This window comes from Medicago sativa, chromosome 7, assembly GCF_051527215.1.
Source record: "Medicago sativa cultivar Bolivia chromosome 7, Bolivia_mono, whole genome shotgun sequence".
Taxonomy (NCBI): domain Eukaryota; kingdom Viridiplantae; phylum Streptophyta; class Magnoliopsida; order Fabales; family Fabaceae; genus Medicago; species Medicago sativa.
Genome location: NC_140755.1, coordinates 96,968,796 through 96,976,303, shown reverse-complemented (window position 1 = coordinate 96,976,303; position 7,508 = coordinate 96,968,796). Strand labels below are relative to the sequence as shown.

General features: G+C 29.5%; 1 long non-coding RNA gene across 1 annotated transcript; it reads right to left on the bottom strand.

The window, feature by feature from the left end:
- Nucleotides 1-5,375: 5,375 nt before the first annotated feature.
- On the bottom strand, nucleotides 5,376-6,939 carry LOC146910817 (uncharacterized). Its single transcript, XR_015018499.1, has 4 exons — nucleotides 6,539-6,939; nucleotides 5,966-6,061; nucleotides 5,760-5,877; nucleotides 5,376-5,600 (listed from the first exon to the last, which is right to left on the bottom strand). It is a non-coding gene; the product is annotated as an uncharacterized LOC146910817 (long non-coding RNA).
- Between the last annotated feature and the right edge of the window lie 569 nt (nucleotides 6,940-7,508).

Below are 7,508 nucleotides of genomic sequence, written 5' to 3'. Positions count from 1 at the left end.
TGAATATTTTGATGACCACAAATCAAAGAAATATCGTTTTGATGTTTCGATGACAACATAGCAAAGAAACAATTTTTCTAATAACTGTGTGTTCAAGTATGTGTAGGATTAGGGGTGTTCGCGGTGCGATTTGGTTCGGTTTTGAGCAAAAAAGTCATCCAAACCGCGAGATAAAAAAGCATGCGGTTTGGTTTGGTTCGGTTGATTTTTAAAATGTCATCCAAACCAAACCAAACCAATGCGGTTTGGATTGGTTCGGTTTGTGCGGTTTATCGCGAGATAAAAAAATATTACATTAACTCTAATATTGCCAACTTGTTACAAAATAAACATAGGACATTTTATTTTGATGTTTATATGATAAAATATTAGGTAAAACTTATATCAAAATAGGTAAAATTAAGAAGAAACATAAGCATGAAACAAATTATTGGAAAGTAAAGAAAACAAATTCATCACTGGAAATGAATTGAAAGAGATGGAAAGGAATTATAATCGAACCTGATGGTGCAACGATGGAAAAATCGAATCAAAAGAGATTATTCTTGAACTATGTAATTGGGCTAGTACATATTTAAGTAATATTCATTATTCTTGCGGTTTGGTTCGGTTGCTGAGATGCAAACCGTAAACCAAACTGAACCGCGCGGTTCAGTGCAAAAGTCATCCGAATTCATCCGAACCAAGTGCGGTTTTTTGCGGTTTCGGTTTGGATTGGTTTGGTTTGCGGTTTTTCTATTGGGTTGGTTCGATTTTGAACACCCCTATGTAGGATTCAAGTGTGTCATCAATGTAGAGTGTCACGTACACACTTATTGTACTGCCTCATGGTATGAAATGGAAAAAAGTTAATTCGAGGATGATTTTGATGAATGCTATTAGAATTTAGGGATTTTTTTGCTATTTTGCAAATTTGTGGGATGCTATTAGATTTTGATGGATGCTATTAGAATTTAGGGAGATTTAAAATGGGGGAAAAAACAATTTTTTTTTAAAATAGAGATCAAAATTACATTTAAGTTAAAAGGCTAAGGTTAACTTGTGCCCTCAAGACACATGTTAAGATACTCATTATAGAAATACACATATCAAAAGACGTGCATTCAACTTTTAAAAGTTGTTATATTGTGTTTTCCAATGCAAAATTGCTCTATTTAAGTTGTTTAACATGTGCCCTAAGGACACGAGTTAACATGACCCAAGTTAAAAATATATTAAGCTAAATGAGATATGTTTTTTCTCTTTTTCCTCTAATCGAGATCAAAGAGAGTAACCAAAAGAGTAAATACTTCTATGCAAATATATAGGGACATATGAAGGAATATATAAGGGCCTCAAACGGGAACGCATCGTTTCATTTATCATGATAGAAGCGATATATCTATATTTTAGCGTCATTTCCCCCCTTCAAATAGTGCTTGTAAGTAGGGTGGGAGGGAGTATTAGATTAAATTAATACACAACAATAATATAGGCCATTGATTATTCATGACGAGAGCTTGGGTTTTTTCAAGGGAAAAAAAAATGGAGTATTTGTTTTAACCTCAGTATCACAGTGTAATTAATATTAGCAGATGGTCCATCATTCATTTGTTGTCTTCTCAAGCTGAACTTTTTATTTCAGAATACGTACATGAAAATTCAGAATCTTTACTTTCAAAATTCAAGAGAGTACCGATTAGATTTTGTCATTCAAGTTTTCTGATTGTAAGCATCGATCAATAGTTTCAAACCATTGAAAAAGGACCATTTGTGCACAGGAAGTATGTCTTTAATTAATTGCATATGTAGATAAAGTACAATATGTACAACAATTCAATTCAATAACACAAGTCACAGCATGTAGCTGGTAAGAAGCAATAATATGTTTGCTGATTACAAATAGTGTGATTTAAATTTGTAACCAACGTTCCATGCATAGAAGTTGGGCTAGGTGAGATTCTTAATCAAATACCGAATTCTTCTTATATTTTTCAATAAATTAAATATCATGTATCTGGGTGTGCCTTTATTAATTGGTACGGGTGTATCAACCATTTTCTTGCGAGTTGCAACCAACAAGATAAAAATGGTATTGTGACAAAATATTTTTAAGTTGATTTTAGGGTATTAGAAAGGACAAAGGGTGTGGTTTCTTGACTATTTCAAAATCTAGATTTGGAGTGTATTACTTGGGTTGACCCAATTTTAAGGACCTGTCAATTTTGATGAATGAATTGGAGTGTATAACACTTCACTCCTAGTAGAAACTTGAATTATACTTGCTATGAGGGCACTGGTTAAGGAATCTACAAATAGAAATTTTATCTTGAAAATATAAGATTTTGTTTTTGATAAAGTAATGATTGAACAACTTTTCCATGAAAACTTATTTTAGATGTTTAACCATCGCCCTTAGGGCACTGGTTAACATTCTCCTATGTTTAAAATACACACTCTCATCCTTTGAAAAATAAATTTTGGATTGTATTACACTCTTCTCCCCTGATAGAAGCTTGAATTACACTCCACTCCCTTTTATGTTAAAATATACACTCCCATCACTTGAAAAGTAAAATTTATACTCCCTTCCCCTACGAGATGCTTGAATTACACCCCTCTCCCATCTTCACGTTTTTGTAACTCAAAATTTGAAAACTTTCACATTTATGCAGTTCCTACAATTGTCCTAAAACTTCTCTCATCCACCCCAAAATCCAAAAATCACTAATTTGGTGAATTTTTGAGGTTTTTTTTTTCCTTTTCAAAATCATCACATTTTAAGCTTCATCAAACATTAAACACAAGGTAAGATTTCATTCCCTCGATTTGCCACTATTTGGGTTTGATTTTTTTTTCCTGAACCATTAAAACCGTTCGACTTATAAAATTCGAACAAGGTTGTTGTTTGTTCGCCTTATGCACCAACAAGTCCAATTTGAAAACTCCAAAGATAAACAACTCCGTAGAAAACTTCAAAACAGAGGAATTTGATCCTTAATTTTCCCGAAAGACCATGTAGGGGAGTTTTAAAAAACTTTCATAAATTACTACTAAAATAGTTATATACTCCCTTCGGTCTTATTTATAAGAAACATTTTACTTTTTTGATTCATTGCATAAATGATGTATTTGGTCTATATTGTAGACAACATACATTAATTACACAATGAATCTAAAAAGTCAATTTTTTCTTATAAATAGGGCCGGAGGGAGTATTTGTTTGAGAAATGCTAGCAACACTCTCCCTATCACTCACTCTTTTATTGGGTGAAACCACTATTTGTCCCACCACTTTATGTGGGTTACATTTCCAAAGAGTAGATCTTACATTGATTTCATCCAATAAAAAAAAAATATACTAGCTTGCCACTTTGTATTCCTTTGATGTTAAGTGGAGGATAATACTTCCTCCGATCCTATTTATAAGAGAAAATTTGGTCAACAAAAGTTGATGTATCTAGTTAAAAATTCAGTCCAGATACATCAACTTTTGTTGACCAAACTTTTTCTTATAAATAGGACCGGAGGGAGTAATTTAGGAGCGATTCACATAATATTAATTAGATGATAAAATTAGAGAATTTACCAATTAAAATTGCATTGAAAACTTAAAGTGAGCTTCTTTTTGAGATGCTTTTTGTTTTGTAAATATGAAAAGTATTATGGACCGAAGGTAAAATTAAATTTTTTTCTAATTTTACCTTCAAATCAATATTATATGTATGTTTCAAGAAATTACACTTCATATACACCATTAATTATAAGTGTCATACTAAATTATGTTAGATTGTCGCACACAAATTAAGGAGACTATATAAATGAAAGAAATAAAATAATAGTTTTATCAAATTAATATTATTTTTTTTACAAATTAATTATTAACTATTGGTGTATATGACATTATCATAAATGTAAAGAGAAGTATAATAACTTACAAGTGATGCACATATTATTAATTAGAAGATATAATCGGAAAAAATAACTAATAATATTTTTTTGAATAACTAATAAAATTATTATACTCCCCTATTTGATTTTTTTAATTTATGTAAAAAAAATACTTAAAACCAACATTTTGAGTCGGTCATTAATTTCACATTATAGGATACCTCATGTGGACGACCCAAGCTAAAGAAAATTAATTTGGTGATTTCTAAATATGGCACCCCTCTATTAAAAAGTCAATGAGAGAAATTAATAGGGACATAATGCTGTCTGCTGTTTGATCAAATCTTTATAGACTTATAGCAATTGAACTGCATGTTGTGCCAAAGCAAAAGAAACAAGGAAGAAGAAAGAATTAAAGTTTGAGAGAGCGATTGCATATACATCCGAATCATCAATTGCCCAATCCTCCCTTGCTAGAAAGGATGATAGATCTACCATCTTGTCTAAAGTAAGAATACACCTAGATTAAAAGTTAATTAGAAAAGAAGAAAAAAACCAAAGAAGTTCAATTGGGAATTTCTCTTAATTTCCATAGATTGGATTATTCTAAAGCATTTTTAATTGAAAAACATGTTAAATATTCATGATAATGAAATAAATTTTGGGAATTCTTTTTTGCGTGTATAAGCTAAAACTATATTGAAACTATAAGCTAAAACTATTCCCTAAAAAAAAAGCTAAAACTATATTAAAAACACAAAAGGAAACAAAAGCCAGGAAAGAAAAGAAAATACAAAAAAAAAAAAAAAAAGAAGCTACATTATAGTATAAGAACCAACCATACAGAGTAATATCAACATCCATGCATCCCAGATTTTTTCAATTTTTCTTTTTGGACTTTGAGACAACTTCATAGAAATCTTTATTATGATTGGAATCAACCTTATTTTTTTACAAGAGAAAACTTAATTCATTTCATTTATAATAAAAAATAGAGACGGTAATAAGGATCAACCTTGTTACCATCATCAATCACTACTACAAAAATGGGCTTATATAGCGCTTTTTTTTGGCTTTAGGTAGCGCTTTTGAAGCGCTATTGTAAATGGCGCTGGTAAAGGTAATATAGCGCTTTTTTTTCTGTATAAAGCGCTAGCTATATCAGGGTTTATATAGCGCTTTATGTCAAAAAGTGCTAGCAAAGGTTATCCTTAGATAGCGCTTTCAAAAATAAACGCCATCTAAGACAAGTTTAAAAACAGCGTTTTTGTTTTAAAAGCGCTATGTAACAATAGGTTTAGATAACGCTTTATAAAGGAAAAAAAGCGCTAGGAAAAGCATTTATTTTATTTTATTTTTGTCAAAAAAAATTCTTTTCCAGATAGCGTTTTTTTTATTAATTTATATATATATATATATATAAAGTCTGAAATTTAAAGGGAAATGTATATAATTTAGGCACATTATAATTGAGACTATTATTTATCGAATAAAACATAACCATATCATAAAAAATGTATGTATATATAGCATAAAAGTCAGAAATGTATAGCCTCTAATATGGTAACATGGATATCTCTAAGAGTTACAACTGATTAGTTGACATAAAGATCAAAATCTTCTATGGTATCATGCAGTCTTCATCTATCTTCTTGGTCTTCTCAACATTTTTATCCAAAACAAGCACGCAAATCATCATTCATTTCCAAATTTCGTTCACTCTCCTCCACCTGAATATATACCAGAAAACGCCATTAAGCAATAACGCTATATTATATTAGAGATAAATTCAAAGTACTACTGATCATGAGTAGAAATTAAAGCAAGATTATAAATTAAAACAACTACGTACCACTTCTAGCAAATATATTTAGAAACATTAAACTCACCTTATTATAAAAAAAAAAATCATATAACTTTTAGGCTGATCATGAACCGACACCATTCTTCTTAGATTTCTATTAGTTTATCTTTTGAGTATGTCACACACTTGAAACCATCAATGTACTGTATATATTATAACATTAAAAATAACCATGTTACTTAATAAACTTAATTATACATGGATATTATACTTTAATATAAAAAAACATACCAACTTTGGAATCTCATTTAGTTTTGAAATGAGAATATCTTTCATAAACCTCATCACAAAGTACCCGCAATCTATACCATTTTCTTGGCAAGGACACTACAAAAAATAAAATAATAAGTAATTGTATAAGTTAGTTTATTTGGTATGCCATGTAGAAGTCACGATGGATGATTATGGAATTGATTAGTAGGTTATACAAAAGGCATATGCATAATGTATATCATATTATCACATCATTCAATTAGTTTATTAGAAAATAATTCTAGTCACACACAAAAAGTGTTATTGTTTATATATATAAAAAAAAAATTGAACCAAAAGAAAAATTATTCATCTTACTAGTTGTGTAGAGTTTAATTAAACCCAAAATCTTTAATAAACAATTGTCAAATTTCAGCAATTATTCATCAAACAAAAATTTTGAATTTTCGATTGTCAAATTCATCCTAATCACTAACAGTGAAGTCTTAAATTTAGTTTGAACCTTGAAAACCTAAAATATCCAGATGAAAATATGAAAAAATTAAAGAATATTTGAGTTAAATTGAGGTAAGGAAAGAATGAAGATGGTACCTGAGATGAAGAATTGAGTATTGAAAAAGCTGTAACCGGTCGACGGCAGCGACGATATGATGCACCGCAATTAAGAGTGAGATAGAGGTGGTTGTTCTGGAATGAATCGAAAGAGACGGTTATGGTTTTGGAATAGATCGAAGGAAGCGGGTGATGGTGATGAATGAATTGATAGATATAGGTGGTTGGTGATGAATGAATCAATAGAGGTGGTGGTTCTGAATTGAATTTCCTGCACACGATCTAATGAAAGTTTTGAGTAAAGTAGTTTTGGGTTATGTTATTAATTGCTTTAAAAAATACGTTTAATGAAAATTATGTTATAGTTTTTATTTTATCTTTAGGATGCATTAAAATAGGGATTTCCATTAAAATTGGGATTCTTTGTTACTTTTGAGTATATAACAAAAAGAAGTTACGCTTTGTTGTTAGTGTATAAAGCGTTTTTTTTGTGTAACAAAAAAAAGCATTTTTTTTTTCAAATATAAATAAAAAACAAAAAACGCAAACTTCATGAAAATTATGTTATAGTTTTTATTTTATCTTTAGGATGCATTAAAATAGGGATTTCCATTAAAATTGGGATTCTTTGTTACTTTTAAGTATATAACAAAAAGAAGTTACGCTTTGTTGTTAGTGTATAAAGCGTTTTTTTTTTCAAATATAAATAAAAAAACAAAAAACGCAACGTGCAAAATAGGATTTATGGAAAAGTAGGATTTAGTGGGACCAGGAGATTTGATTTGTTTTTTTAGTTTGGATTTGTTTTTTGGGAAAAAGTTTAGATTTGTTTTTTTTTTTTAAAGTTTAGATTTAGTTTGTTATATATAATATACATAACAAAGGTTTGTTATATATATGATAAAAGAATTAAAAAAGGTTTGTACCAAATTTTTTTTTAAAAAAAAGGTGTGCTTTGTTACTGCAATCCATTTTTCATTTTTTTTTTTGAAAGATGCAATCCATTTTT